This window comes from Diaphorina citri, unplaced genomic scaffold (genome assembly GCF_000475195.1).
Source record: "Diaphorina citri unplaced genomic scaffold, Diaci psyllid genome assembly version 1.1 scaffold79, whole genome shotgun sequence".
NCBI lineage: Eukaryota > Metazoa > Arthropoda > Insecta > Hemiptera > Psyllidae > Diaphorina > Diaphorina citri.
The window spans coordinates 320,781-337,185 of record NW_007377516.1 but is presented as its reverse complement, the minus strand read 5'-3'; the positions used below and the strand labels follow the sequence as shown (position 1 = coordinate 337,185).

At 38.9% G+C, this 16,405-nt stretch overlaps 1 long non-coding RNA gene and 1 other non-coding gene across 2 annotated transcripts in view; one reads left to right on the top strand and one right to left on the bottom strand.

Moving 5' to 3' along the window:
- The first annotated feature begins 493 nt into the window (after window positions 1-493).
- Window positions 494-16,405, top strand: part of LOC103522291 — a 58,242-nt gene continuing 42,330 nt past the window's right edge. The window contains exon 1 of the long non-coding RNA XR_003394932.1: window positions 494-863. This is a non-coding gene — a long non-coding RNA (uncharacterized LOC103522291). The remainder of the gene's footprint in view (window positions 864-16,405) is intronic.
- Trnac-gca lies at window positions 12,988-13,059 on the bottom strand. The gene has a single exon. It is a non-coding gene; the product is annotated as a tRNA-Cys (tRNA).

Sequence of the window (16,405 nt, the reverse complement as noted above, 5' to 3'; positions counted from 1 at the left end):
AAAGTGTTTTTAATTAACTAGTTAGATTTGACAATTGCCTTGTTAATATAACCCGTTCTGAACTCGAAGTGCTTGCAGCTCCGTGTTTGTGTCTTCGTTTTGAAAATTTTATCCTGCGTTCGTAATTTTGATTTTTACTTTTTATTCAAAGTGTTTTCGTTGGTAGTTAAAAGTGTTTTTAATTAACTAGGTAGTTAGATTTGACAATTGCCTTGTTAATATAACCAGGTAGGTGTTTGTGTAAATTTATGTAAAAGTGGTCCGCTCTGGATAAAATTTGACACCGGTGACAAATTTTCTTACGATCTTTTCATCTTGCCTTTTTTCTTATCTCTCAAATTTTCTTCGTAAATAAATAATGTACATACATAATTAATGCTTTTAAATAAATAATTTTAAGATTATTTTGCTTCAAAAATTCTTTTAATTTTGTAGAAAAAATTGAAAAGGTTTTCGATATTTCTCATCTCTCAAATTTTCTTCGTAAATAAATAATGTACATACATAATTAATGCTTTTAAATAAATAATTTTAAGATTATTTTGCTTTAAAATTCTTTTAATTTTGTAGAAAAAATTGAAAAGGTTTTCGATACCTACCTGATAAGTGCGACTTTAACGAAATCAACCTTGTTTTCTAGATGGTCTTCAAGCATTTGATCTGCTCATAGTAAATTCTTATTTCTAAAATTCAAGTCCAGCTTTTGGATCTTTGTAAAGAAACGTCACTTATTGTTAACTTAATTGTAAATTGATTAAAAAGTTTTTGGTGTGTTAAATTGTGTTTCAAGTGTGCTTATTCCGGGATTGAGTAAACGGCTGATTTTGTGGATGTTCACAATGATTATGAAGCGAATGTGCTAGGTAAGTAGACACATAAATTTTATTTCTTATCTGATACGTAAGCTAAGAAGTACTTGTGAAGGGATACATCAACTACCTAATGTTGATAGTCACTTGAACCAAATTACTGTCATACCAGGCCGGCGCGCTGAAGGAAGACGAAGTTCCTTTTGCAGACTTTTGCTTGTTGTGCTGGCGACGGCGCTTGCTTTTTTGGATGCTCTCTAATCAGCCACGTGGGACCATGAGTAGTTAGTTTGAGCGTTGGCACTTGCAGTGGAATTTGTGAGAAGAGGAGGTACTAGTAAACTGGTTCTCAATTTCTTGTACTTGCTTACCTACTTAGGTACCAAGATGTATAATGTCGAATTGAAGATAACCAAGAAGGAATCCCTACCATAGTCTTTAAGAGGAAGAAGAATTTCGTGAAAGGATGCGAAGGAGAATATGAAAGAAGGAAAAGTATAAGACGAAAGAAGGAGGAGGAGGAGAAGGAAGAACGAGATGAAAAATAGACCCTTCAAGTTTGAAACCCAACCAACTTGAAAACGTAGGAGATACAAAAGAGACTCCTTGTCCACCTCTCTAACCTCGCCTCTCTTAATGAAAGAAATTAGGAATTCAGAAAACTCCAATAAATCATACCCAGTTTCACCTGGCGAAAAAAGTTAAGAGAAAAGTTTATCCCTCTTCTTCGCCGAACCCCCGTCCCTCGCATTGTAATCAACTAGGTCGTCTACTTTGAATTATTATGGCGCGGTGAGGGGACAAAGCACTTTAAAGTTGGGACAGGTCTGGAATTATCTAGTGTCATAGGGAAGGACCCAGGGACCCTGTTGTTCCTATATTCCTGGAAGAGAAGTATGTATTTTCCTTTTGAAATTTGAACCGAATACAGATCATATGGTTTAGAACAGGACCTACCACGGCAGGAAACGGGCTTCGGAAGAGGGGGAAATTCCGAAAGGTAAATAAAATTTGGTTAGGTACCTATGCCTAGGAGACCTACCTATCTTCCTAGAGACCTAGTTTTTAGCCTGAAATTTAGTAGGTAAATACTGAGGAATTTTATTGTTCTAAAATAGAATCAGACACTGAAGGATCAATTAGTGGAAATGAAAATCCACAGTTAGTCAAAGGGATGGAAAGAAAGAAAAGATGATTGGTAAAAAGACAGGGGTGAAGAGAGAAAGGGAAAATGAAAGAGAGATGGAGAAAGGAAGAAGGAGGGAAGAAGAGGGAAAGAGGGAGAGGTAGAAAGAGAAGAGGAAAAAAACTTTTGAAAATCGCTTGTATTATTTTTTCTTCCAATCTACCTTCTCCGCTTCCCGTCTTGGGGTCTACGGGTTGGCGGTTCGGGCGGGTTCTGTGTCATATTCTTTATTTCTTTTAATTTAAAAATCTTTAATTCTTTTTTTTTCTCTCTGTTCTCCGGTGAGGATTGTCACGTAGGAAGCAAAACAAGGTTGCCTCGTCCTCTACCTATCTTCCTAGAGACCTAGTTTTTAGCCTGAAATTTAGTAGGTAAATACTGAGGAATTTTCTTGTTCTAAAATAGAATCAGACATCAGACTTCTGTTTTGGGCTAGGTACTTGTTAAAGAACGAAGACAGATCCTAAGGTAAGTCCTTACCAAGTTTCTTTGAGGTGGTTACTTAACATGTGTACAATGGATCTACCTACCTCTCTCAAAACTTTTCAGTCTCATTCTGGCAGGATAAACAAGGTATATTCTATTCTATTCTATTCTATTCTATTCTATTCTATTGCCTCGTCCTCTGCAGATTTTGCGATTCTGTGAAACTGTGAATGTCGGGATTTTCAGGATTATGAAGGTCGTACTTCATAAACTCTTGGCATAACTACTCGTACATATGCGTTTGGAGTGTAGTCGATCGACGTCGATTAGTGTTGATCGGCTTTGACTAGAAGACTGGATGGAACCCATATAAATTAGGTGAATTTGATGGAATGCAAATTTTCAGGCGATGTTGATCTGTGTTAAGTCAGTATGTATCTGAAGTATGGTGAGGTGAAAATTCCGGACAACAGACTTCTGTCTGTTTTGGGCTACTTGTTAAAGAACGAAGACAGATCCTAAGGTAAGTCCTTACCAAGTTTCTTTGAGGTGGTTACTTAACATGTGTATAATGGATCTACCTAGCTCTCTCAAAGTTCTGAGACAGGAAAACAAATAAGTTTCCCACTTCCCATGATGTATGGCGGTTTTTAAGGAAAGGAAAAATAAAGCAGTTTTTCCTACCTACATACTTTTGAAATTTTAAAATGTTTTAAATGGATATTCTCAGCTAAGTTCGCCCCCAAAGATACATTCCTCCTTAGCTGCCCTGGTAGGGACTAAAAGATGGTAAAATAAATGGCAAAGTTTCTAACATTTTCACCTGTAAAGGTAAATCCTGAGGGTAGACAGCGTTCACACTATGCAAGTAGTTAGGTAAACACTATAAACTTTTCATTCCACCAAAATACTTTGACAGCCGTGTCAGACTGTCTGAAGACCTGGGTCTCTAATAGATGATACTTCAATTATGCTGGCTCAGACTGTCTGAAGACCTGGGTCTCTAATAGATAACACACCTTTACCTTCTTAAAGGGTTCCAGTCTATTGATGTGCTTCCCGAAGTCATAACAGAAAAGTTCCGGGACCAAGAAAGAAGAGGGGTTGAGCGGCCAGAAATGGTGCCACAGAAGGGCGAAACACCATACCCTGAGCCGTGACTCCAGCATACCCTCCACACCATGCTGGAGAAGTCATAAAGATTTTTCCTCCTCATAAAAAAAAGTCTATTCATGTCTTGTCGATCGACTGAATTGAAAACGTATCTACCTACTTAGCTTTGTTATTAGTTATTAGCTTATTAGGTATGTATCTACCTACTACCTACCTCCCTAGATTATACTTACCTATACTTACCCAGATATACCTATTACCTACATTGGTAACACTTGACGATAATTTCATTTCTCCATTCGAGAAAACCAAACTCATACGTGGCGAAGAAAATTTTTCGAAAATTTTCAAGCTATAACATAAAATTCTATGATCAACCCAGCAGCACCGGTGCACCCTATCTTGCACCCCTCATTGTACTTACTGGCAGAGGCGTGTGGTGAGGTTTTCAAAAGGGGAACCTAAAGGTGTGTCCAAACATGGTCGACGCCTTCGATCGACGTCGACTGAAACGGTACACTGCCTCGACAACATAGATATACGTTGATCGATGGTCGATCGACGGGGTCGACTATGTGTGGACACAACTGTATAAACCCAAAAACCCCATGTAGGTATTCACAACTTGGGCCAGCCATTCACATTCCGACTGTCACTACCTGAAAGACCGTCGCGCGTCGCGCCGATAAAGTTTCAGACTTTTGTCTTCAGACCGTCCGAGAGAATAAAAGTTGGAGGTTTTCAAAAGGGGAACCTAAAGGTGTGTCCAAACATGGTCGACGCCTTCGATCGACGTCGACTGAAACGGTACACTGCCTCGACAGCATAGATATACGTTGATCGATGGTCGATCGACGGGGTCGACTATGTGTGGACACAACTGTAAAAACTCAAAAACCCCATGTAGGTATTCACAACTTGGCCAGCCATTCACATTCCGACTGTCACTGCCTGATAGACCGCCGCGCGCCGAAACGTGTGTGGCGGATGAAGTTTCAAACTTCTGTCTCCAAACAATTCAAACCTTCTGAGAGAATAGAAGTTGGAAGCTTTTCCCGTCACACACGCGTTGACGGTTTGATGATGTCAAACCTAGGTGTGTCAGATAGTCAGAACGTGAGTGGCCTTACAGGATGCCGATCTGCTGTGCCTCGTCCTCTGCAGATTTTGCGATTCTGTGAAACTGTGAATGTCGGGATTTTCAGGATTATGAAGGTCGTACTTCATAAACTCTTGACATAACTAGATACCTAGTCGTAAAGATGCGTTTACACTGTAGCCGATCCACGTAGAATATTGTCAATCGTTGTCGATTAGTGTTGATCGGCTATGACTAGAAGACTGGATGGAACCCATATAAATTAGGTGAATTTGTTGGAATGCAAAATTTCAGGCGATGTTGATCTGTGTTAAGTCAGTATGGAAGACTGGATGGAACCCATATAAATTAGGTGAATTTGATGGAATGCAAATTTTCAGGCGATGTTGATCTGTGTTAAGTCAGTATGTACCTATCTGAAGTATGGTGAGGTGAAAATTCCGGACACGGTCCACAGAGGTAATATATCCTGGTTGTTTGCCATGCAAAAGTTCCTAGTTTCCAGTGGCAAGGATACACTACTGTGTCAGTAGCTCAGTAGATTTGTATCCTCAAGTGTATTCAGGTAAGTTCCACCTTTTACGTTGTTTGCCATGCAAAAGTTCCTAGTTTCCAGTGGCAAGGATACACTACTGTGTCAGTAGATTTGTATCCTCAAGTGTATTTAGGTAAGTTCCACCTTTTATCGTTGTGCAATCTTTTGCTTTGCTTTCGCAATGACTAGGATCTCTCCTTTCTTGCTTTACTTACCTTCTTGTTCCATTTCGATGTCTTTTCAAACAAGTTTTCCTGTGTACCTTAGTGCCGTTATTTCTTTTCGATTTCCCTTTATTTTTTGTTCCCCTTTTTCCTCCTTTTCTCCCTTCTCATTTTTCCTTGTCCTCTTCTATTCCTTCTCCTTGTCCTTTTTAGCCCGTCCTTCCTTTATTATTACTTTCAAACAAGTTTTCCTGTGTACCTTAGTGCCGTTATTTCTTTTCGATTTCCCTTTATTTTTTGTTCCCCTTTTTCCTCCTTTTCTCTCTTCTCATTTTTCCTTGTCCTCTTCTATTCCTTCTCCTTGTCCTTTTTAGCCCGTCCTTCCTTTAATATTACCATAGTAATAAAAAAGGTATAAGGGACGGGCTATTGTATTCGGTTCGGTGTCGTCTGTCTGTCGGTCTGTCTGTCCCCATAGAAGGATTTATCCAAGCCTGGTCGACCTATATATAAAATTAATGGTCTTTTTACCAGGAATACGAAAGTGGACATCTCAAATGTTCAATGTGTATTGCAATCAGCTCGGCAGCTAAGAACACTTGGGAAAGAATGTTACGGTTTTGGGGATATGACTTGGTTTGAAATTGGAAGTTTCATTGTCTCCAAAATATTGTGACTCGTAAATAGGCAACCGACGGAGGACCGAAGCAGATGTTGGTGATAGAAGTAGGTAGGTACTTAGGTAGGTAATTTGGTAATTCACCTAAAAATAGAACCGGTGCCGGTGATAAGTGATAAGGTAATTCACATCCACAAAGTCTAAAGAAAACCCAGAATCTTGATGAATATTTTCAGCTTTCCAAGTTTTACCTAGTACATAAGTAGGTAGGTACCTACTTACAGTAATCATAACCCGGTGCCGGTGATAAGTGATAAGGTAATTCACATCCACAAAATCTAAAGAAAACCCAGAATCTTGATGGATATTCTCAGCTTTCCAAGTGTTACCTAGAATACCTAGTACATAAGTAGGTACCTATTAAGTAAGTACTTACAGTGATCATAAATACATTGGGTTTTTTTACGAATTATTCAACTGTCCTCTTTGATGTCTGAAAAAGCACTTACATATCTAGCCAATTAGCCACCTAAGTATTTATGGTACATTCAGATACATATCTTCAATCCCTTTTCTTCTCTAAAAACTCCTTTTAATCCCCGTCCTGAATCCTGAAATCCCAGTCGGAATCCCCGGAGATGTCAAACATTTTGGTTTGTCTCTCAAAACGTCCCTCCAAGCCCTTCCACCTGCAGCTAATACAACGTGCGGTTTCGCAGATTTTCCTTTCAAATGTGCCCGCACCTCTTCAGGTAGATTAAGATAGAGAGTCGCCTTTCCCATTAGTAGAGTAACATTTCGTGTTCCTTCCCACCTTTTTCTTTCACATATTCCCTTCAGCTCCCTCCCCATGTCCCCCTCCTAAACACGTCTTAGGTAAAAGGGTCTTGGAACCGTAGAGGGGGACGAAGTGAGGAGTACCTAAGTAATATCCCATTAGTAGAGTAACATTTCGTGTTCCTTCCCACCTTTTTCTTTCACATATTCCCTCCAGCTCCCTCCCCATGTCCCCCTCCTAAACACGTCTTAGGTAAAAGGGTCTTGGAACGGTAGAGGGGGACGAAGTGAGGACTAAGTAATATTTTATCCGAAAATGTTGTAACTTTTAAGATTAACGTGTTTTCTTAGCATAATTATTTATGGAATAAGCATACCGGGTAGACCCACATACTGTGCTCTTTGGAAGGCATTTTCTTTCGATTCCTGTGCTTGCTTGTATTGTTGATGCTGATTTATTTTTTGAAGCATTATTTTTCCGGTTCCACACTTGGCGAGGTAAACACATAAGCAGATTAGTATGCTGTATATGGGTTAATAGCCTCTCCTTTTGAAAATTTCACCCCACCCCACTGTAATTCTTTGTATAGGTACCTTGTATTCTTATACCTAAGGTACTCGGTATAATCAATTCTCAGATGCGCTAGTGCTTGTTCGGGTGGAAACCTAGACACTTTCTTTTCTGTGTTAATAAATCCAATTTGCATATTTCCGCGTTTCTTCATAATAAAGACGGAAGATCGCGGAAAGTGTCTTGAGACCCTCATAGAAGTTATGTGTTCTGGATGTGATGAGATCCCCAATACCCTCATAGGATTGAAGGAACCTGGGAAATTCTGGTAAAGATTTTTCTAAAGAATTTGAAGTCTAGAAGCTTAATAATTACCTATAGTCTGACTCCCGCAGGGGTTGCAGTTATTTCGACTTTTTTAAAGAGGTTTGGATAGAGGTAGGCTTGCCAAATATCCAAAACTTATTCGGGATGCGAATCCGCGAACATAATTGCCAAATCCGCGAACATAATCGCAAAATCCGCGAACAAAATCGCCAAATCCGCGACCCCTTTATTTTTTGTTCCCCTTTTTCCTCCTTTTCTCCCTTCTCATTTTTCCTTGTCCTCTTCTATTCCTTCTCCTTGTCCTTTTTAGTCCGTCCTTCCTTCCTTTAATATTACAGTAATAAAAAAAGGTATAAGGGACGGGCTATTGTATTCGCTTCGGTGTCGTCTGTCTGTCGGTCTGTCTGTCCCCATAGAAGGATTTATCCAAACCTGGTCGACCTATATATCAAATTAATGGTCTTTTTACCAGGAACACGAAAGTGGTGGTGCAAATTTTGTCCAGAAAACAAAAAAGCCCAAAAAAACCCTGTTTTTTGGGAGATTTTTTTTTTTTTTATATTTTCTTACTCAAATGAGCTCTGAACTTGAAATTTGTCGCGACGACCTATGAACTCAAAGCGAGAAAGTTTTAGATAACACTTCAGTAGATAATTAAAAGGAAAAGGAATAAAGGAAATGTTAAAAGGAACAAAGGAAGAACGGGCTCTAGTCGTGATTTTAAATCATTACATGAAAGATGAAAGTAAAATCAAATCAATAATAATAATAATTAACTGAAGGGTGGGGGGGAGAGGGGAGGGAGAGAGAGAGAGAGGGAGAGAGAGGGTGGGAGAGAGAGAGAGAGAGAGAGAGAGAGAGAGAGAGAAGGACGAGGAGGTGGAGGAGAGAATGAGAGTTGGAAGTAAACCTTTGCCTTTGACTTCTAGGTTCCTCAGTTGAATTAGGTTTTTACAAAGGCAAATGATACTTCAATTATGCTGGCTCAGACTAAAAAACTGAACGGGACGCCGGGACACCCCCTGAAATTCGGGACTGTCCCGGCCAATTCGGGACGTTTGGCAAGCCTACCTATAGGTATTGGTGTAAATAGTGTCATCGGCTATAATAAACACCCTATGTTACTGCGACCTGGTTAGATCTTTTGTAACTTATAGGTAGATCTCATGTACTTTCGTATTAGCTCAACCCATCTTTTAGGGCTGCTTGCCCCCACACCCAAGCCACAAAGAGGGCTTTTTGTGTTTGATCTCATGCACTTAGTTTTTAATAAAATTGCTTCAATACCTAAGTGATTTCAAAACTTACCTTTTGATTTTCCACTCACAAAGTTCCTAAAACAAGACCTCCTGATGGGTAGGTATGCACCTAAAACAAATCCCTTGATGAATATTGGTCAACTTTTCAAGCTTTCTATTACTATCCAATTTTCCGCTCTAATTTGTCCAATCAAATGAATGATCATTTTGTTTTTAAATTGCATTCAACCTATAAAAAACTCGAATTTCCTTTTATTTCGATATAAAACTCGCTCGCTTGATTGGAAAAGCAAAATATAATCGTAGAAATATATAGGTAGTTATTCGAACGAGAAGGTTAACTTCCTATTTTTAGAATAACTTTCTCATTTTGGGAGTCAACGAATTGAATCTAGTCGAACATTGTCAAATATTACAGTCAGTCAGAATATAGTGTGCAAATTTAGCCAATAGGTGATGAGTCATATGGTTTTTCGGACCCAAAAATTTAGAGACCCTTTGTTTACCTCCTCCCTGTCATTTGAGCCCCATCCTGGGCACATAGGGTAAGTGTACCATTTATTCTCTAGTCGAACATTGTCAAATATTACAGTCAGTCAGAATATAGTGTGCAAATTTAGCCAATAGGTAAGTCATATGGTTTTTCGGACCCAAAAATTTAGGGACCCTTTGTTTAGGTTCTAGTCGAACATTGTCAAATATTACAGTCAGTCAGAATATAGTGTGCAAATTTAGCCAATAGGTAAGTCATATGGTTTTTCGGACCCTTTGTTTACTCAAAAATTAGAAAAATAAATGTGGGCAGGTGGGCCAATAAATGGTACGTTTTTTAGGTGGGCGAATAAATGGTACACTTACCCTAACTAACCTTCTCGAAATACAAACAGCCACTCGTTGAGTGTATTTAAATTTCAAAATATCACCAAAATAACTAACCTTTTCGAAATACAAACAGCCACTCGTTGAGTGTATTTAAATTTCAAAATATCACCAACCGTCCTACCTTTATTATTACAATAGTAATATCAAAAGGTATGGTGGACGGGCTATTGTATTCGCTTCGGTGTCTGTCAGTCTGTCTGTTCCCATAGAAGGACTTGTCCAAACCTGGTCGACCTATATATCAAATTAAAGATCTTTTTACCAGGAACACGAAAGTGGTGGGGCAAATTTTGTCCAAAAAAACTGGTTTTTTTCACATTTTCTCACACAAATGAGCTCTGATTTCGAAATTTGTCGCGACGACCTATAACTCAAAGCGAGAAAGTTTTAGATAACACTTCAGTCGTTATTTTAAGACCGGTTTTAGCGTCACCTGTGTTAAGCTACTCCGAGCAAGGCTAATAAATGGATGGGGTGACTTCAACATCATATTGGGAATAAAGGGAGAACGGGCTCTAGTCTTGAAAATTTTAAATCATTAGGTACTCTTCGATTTCGGGACGATAAGACCATAGAAGTTACAGTTCCCTCTGTCAAACCTCTATTTAAAAAAAAAATGTAGAGAATACCCCCTCAGAAGTCTCCTTACCCATTACCCTAGCCCTTCTAAATCTCTCTCTTTCCCTCGAGCCCCTCTCTCTCTTACTCTCTTTCCTTATCTCTCTCTCCCTCTCTCTCCCCCTCTATAACTAACCTTTTCGAAATACAAACAGCCACTCGTTGAGTGTATTTAAATTTCAAAATATCACCAACATGTTTAATTATCACTTGAGTTGAGATGTATCTTCCTCTATCTTCTGGTGCTCATTAATTATAAACACACCCTCTCATTCTCATACCTAATCTCATTATGTCTACTTCTACTGAATGTAGAGAATACCCCCTCAGAAGTCTCCTTACCCATTACCCTAGCCCTTCTAAATCTCTCTCTTTCCCTCGAGCCCCTCTCTCTCTCTCTCTCTCCCTCCTCTCTCTCCCTCCTCTCTCCCCCTCTCCCTCCTACTTCTACTGAATGTAGAGAATACCCCCTCAGAAGTCTCCTTACCCATTACCCTAGCCCTTCTAAATCTCTCTCTTTCCCTCGAGCCTCTCTCTCTCTTACTCTCTCTCTCTCTCTCTCCCTCTCCCTCCTCTCTCTCCCTCTCCCTCCTCTCTCTCCCTCTCCCTCCTCTCTCTCCCTGTCTCCCTATTTATAAATTATCTCTCTCCTTCTCACTCAAATGGAATAAATTCCAACACCAAGAGGCATTTGAAACCAATGTGTCGGGGTGACAACATTTAAAGTTTTCTCCCAACTGTGTCTCCCTATTTATAAATTATCTCTCTCCTTCTCACTCAAATGGAATAAATTCCAACACCAAGAGGCATTTGAAACCAATGTGTCGGCGTGACAACATTTAAAGTTTTCTCCCAACTGTATATATCTGATCTTGACATCTCTCGATTAGTCGCTTCTTCGATCTTTTTTGGCGGAAAACCTCAAATGGAATAAATTCCAACACCAAGAGGCATTTGAAACCAATGTGTCGGGGTGACAACATTTAAAGTTTTCTCCCAACTGTATATATCTGATCTTGACATCTCTCGATTAGTTTCTTCTTCAATCTTTTCTGGCGGAAAATGGGATAGAATAGAACATAAGTACCTATTTTGTCTAGTTCCTGACATTTAGAGTGAAAGAGGCAGCTTTTAAAATGAGAGGGATACTTGGGAGCGTTCAAAGATTAGATGATACTTCCATTATGCTGGCTCAGACTGTCTGAAGACCTGGGTCTCTAATAGATGATACTTCCATTATGCTGGCTCAGACTGTTTGAAGACCTGGGCTTCTAGCTTTTCCCGCCACACACACGTTCCGATGGTCTCTCAGACGGCCTGAGCGGCATTACATTGTACTAGCAGTAAATGATGAATGAGAGAGGGAGGGAGATGGATGAGATACCTGTCTAGAAAAGGACAGGTCCCTATTAAATAGGGAGGGCATATTGAGGGCGGGATATTAACCATCAGAACACGCACACCTACATACTCAAGTGCCAAGTTCAAAGATTGGGCAGCTCTTTCCTATTACTTCAGTGAATTCAAAGAAATGCTGAAAAGGACAGGGTTCATCAAGAAACTAAGAAAGTTAGAATTCCTCCCTATTACAGCATAAATTAAATGAGCAATTAATAGTCCTGGAAACTACTTGAACGTCAAGAATTCGAAAAAACAAACGACACGAAGAAATGTTTGCTATTTTTACCCCTAGCTCCAAATTGGACGATAAAACGATACCAGTCCTGGAAACTACTTGAACGTCAAGAATTCGAAAAAACAAACGACACGAAGAAATGTTTGCTATTTTTACCCCTAGCTCCAAATTGAACGATAAAACGATACTGCAAACGACAAAACACCCGCGGGCGACAGACAAATGGAACGAAAAAGTCATTTAAATATTTGTGGGCTAATATTTCATTTTCGTCTCCTCTCTTGGAGCATCTTCATTTCGTTTGAACTGAGAACACATTAACATAATGAAGAGTCGAGCTAGAACACTTTAATTCTTCACTTCTCATGTCATCTTTTCACATTAGAAACACCCAGACCCTAGGAAGATAAGTGTGTTCAAATAATATTTATTAATCTTACACTCTGAAGATCTGAGACTAACACTTTAATTCTTCACTTCTCATGTCATCTTTTCACATTAGAAACACCCAGACCCTAGCAAGATAAGTGTGTTCAAATAATATTTATTAATCTTACACTCTGAAGATCTGAGACGTAAGATGTGGTGAGAACTTGACAGGGGGGCTTGGGCGGGGGTCTGGGACCTCCCCTGTGTCGAAAGATTTAAAAACACATTTTTTGTGACACCCCACCACCATCTCCATCATCAGAATGTTCTCATCCACCTCTCTCTTCCCCCTCAGACTTCTGTTTGTATTTTTTTATGTCGTGTAATCTCTTCATGTCAAAATATTTACACTCATTAATCTCATACATTAGGAGAAGAGATACAATATAATCGTGTTAAACACTCTTTTCTGGTTTTGTGATTATGATTATTTTCCGAGACTCAATTTTCTGGAATAAGGGATGAATCTTGTGCTTGTGGTAAAAAAAGAAAAGAAATGAAATACAGCCCTACAAGGCTATAAGTAAGCGTTGCAAATTGAAATGTGTATAATGCCAAGCATTGATTGAAAATAATAAGAAAAGGATCAAAAAATTAAGGGGACACCCGGGTTTGAACCGGGGACCTCTCGATCTGCAGTCGAATGCTCTACCACTGAGCTATATCCCCATCTGCTTATCATTGAACAATTTACATAATATAAAGCTGTTTCATTATTACATGGTTAGTACTTGGCCAACCCACAGATAACGTAGAAATTGTTCAGATCAGAATGTTTATTATAGTGGCGAATCGTGAAGTCTATCACTTTTGGATGAAATTGTTCAGATCAGAATGTTTATTATAGTGGCGAATCGTGAAGTCTATCACTTTTGGAGATAGATAGTTTTGGAGTACCTACGTACCTAAATACTAATATGTACGGATACGGACCTACTTACCGATGCCGATGACACAATTTGCAATATCGGCTTGAAATGGTCCTGAATTTCGAAATTGTTCAGATCAGAATGTTTATTATAGTGGCGAATCGTGAAGTCTATCACTTTTGGAGATAGATAGTTTTGGAGTACCTACGTAAATACTAATATGTACGGACCTACTTACCGATGCCGATGACACAATTTGCAATATCGGCTTGAAATGGTCCTGAATTTTGTGTTGTGTGCTAACTCTACCCTATTTTAACATCTGAATGTCTGCAAAACAAATCGACTGAGATATAGGTAGGTACATAACACGTTCCTATTGTAAGTAAAACAAGATAGGTGACATTGAAATGAAAATAATTGATGTGTCCGCCACATGGAGCTTTTGCAAAGCATACGTTATGCATTATTTGTTAGGTCCGAAAATTTCAATCTATACGAATGTCAAAGCGAGAACAAGAACAACCTTGACCAAAATGGACAGCAGGACATCAACTGTCAACTCTACGTAACACATGTCTCGTGTTCTTGGATGTTTTTCTAATAATGTTCCTTCCGAAAATTTCATTTTGTCCAAATTTGAAAAAGAAAATTCGGTTTCTTCATGGCACATAGCTCCCCAACCCTGACCAGGTCTGCACAGCTGTGGAACAACTTATGACATGGCCTTTTTCCCATTTAGTTTTTCGATGACATCTGCAACTTTGAAACCAGGAGTTTCTTTTTCTTTTTTGTACATCCAATTCTTTTATTTTTCCATTTTCTCCCTTTCTCTGGCTTTACTTTCTTTGTCTTCTCCACGTCTCGTCCCTTCTTCATGTATTAGTAGGAGTAGGTAATGTGTGTATATGTTTGCTTCCCAACTTAGCAGACTCATTGGAAGCTCTGATGATATTAGCCGCAAGATATTTGTATCCTCACCCATCCGGGTTCGTCTACAGTTGATCCTATATCTTCTAAGGTTGATCCTATATCGAGGTTTGTCTACGCTTGATCCTAGGATATCTAGACGACACCCTTTTGTCTACAGTTGATCCTATATCTTCTAAGGTTGATCCTATATCGAGGTTTGTCTACGCTTGATCCTAGGATATCTAGACGACACCCTTTCATACCCAATGCGGCTTCGGCTTCAATCCCGCATTGCTGTGTTACCTAAAACAGACTGTTAGAGTCAAGCAACGGATTTACTCTTTTTAGTCGACCTCGATCTAACTCTGGTTTTCAAGTAACGCTCTCTGGAATCAAAGCTGTTTCCTCTTTCAGTATCTGGAGGAAGCATTGTGTCACACCCAATGGACAGAGCTTCTTGTTTTCTATTAAGCTTATTTTTCGGTGTTTTCATTTTTTCACGCTCTCTTATTTTCGCTCACACCCAATGGACAGAGTTTCTTGTTTTCTATTAAGCTTATTTTTCGGTGTTTTCATTTTTTCACGCTCTCTTATTTTCGCTTTTTTCCGTAGTTTTCCCTTCTTCTCTTAGATTTTTCCTCTTCTCGAGCTTCATTTACTGACTTTAGTTTCATTTATCAAGCAATAGCAGAACTAATATTAGAAAGCCTGAAGCATCTGTAAGTGAATAGGTATGGATGCTGTAAAGGGAAAATTTTTAGTTCAATTTCAGAACTAATATTAGAAAGCCTGAAGCATCTGTAAGTGAATAGGTATGGATGCTGTAAAGGGAAAATTTTTAGTTCAATTTAAAAAAAAGAGGTAGGAATAGGAACTTAGTGAAGTTTACTTTGATCTAATCAAAGCAATGGACAGATTGAATAGACGCATCTATTTCGATCTCTCTCCATTTTAGGAACTTAGTGAAGTTTACTTTGATCTAATCAAAGCAATGGACAGATTGAATAGACGCATCTATTTCGATCTCTCTCCATTTTTATTATCATCACTTTACTTACTTTCCTCGTCGCTCCTTTCTCTAAATTTCTGTCTATAAATTTCTCTCTCTACTGTCCAAATAAGACGAAACATTTCTGGTTACTTTTCCATATACACAAATAATTTCCCTTACCTCCTTTCACACTACATAACTGTTTCATTTTCCCTCATATGGGGACACAGTTGATAATTTCATCGGAGATCTGATTTTCACCACATTGTGAGCAGCATGTCTCTTATCATCACTTTACTTACTTTCCTCGTCGCTCCTTTCTCTAAATTTCTGTCTATAAATTTCTCTCTCTACTGTCCAAATAAGACGAAATATTTCTGGCTACTTTTCCATACACAAATAATTTACCTTACCTCCTTTCACACTAGATAACTGTTTCATTTTCCCTCATATAGGGACACAGTTGATAATTTCATTCGAGATCTATACCCCCTGTTGAATATGGAAGAGGAAAATTATTGTATTTCTACAGAGAATGTTCGCTACATCTGTTGGCCTTCTGAACAGAGTGGCTATCTTATTCAGCCAACCCACTCACCACTCAGATAATGTAAAATGAAATAAAATCATGATGATTCTAATAATGATAGTGAGCTTTATTATAATGAAGAACATCGAAGCCAAGCCATGATGTTGATATCAAAAGAACCGATATAACAAATGATCAGCCAGGTCTACAGACCCATTCGAGATCTGATTTTCACCACATTGTGAGCAGCATGTCTCCAGAGAGAAGAAGAAATTCTGATCCGAGATTCGAATTACCTCATCTTTATTCCGAGCTCTAGTGCTTTATCATTTTGGATGCAGCATTTTATGGATGTAAATAGAGTTCTTTTCTACAGGGTCATTCTATTGGTATTTTATGACAAATTTCTTCCCCTTGTGTTATACATCCGGATTACACCCGACTGTCATTAAAGGGACTTCCTCCTCCTATCCAATTTTATAATAAAAATTGAGGTGAATAAAAATACGATATACGACGGACAGAAAGGTCAATGCTTGAAAAAATTAGTGAAAGGCACTCCCCCTGTCTGGAAAAGGCTAACGGTTGGTTACAATGCCAAGAAAGGGCTAAAACCTACTTATATTACTTTGCTAAACTGTGAATCACCATCACCACATTATGGAAGAGGTAGACAGTCCCACTTAAGGTACCTAATAGCTAATAGCTCCTCTT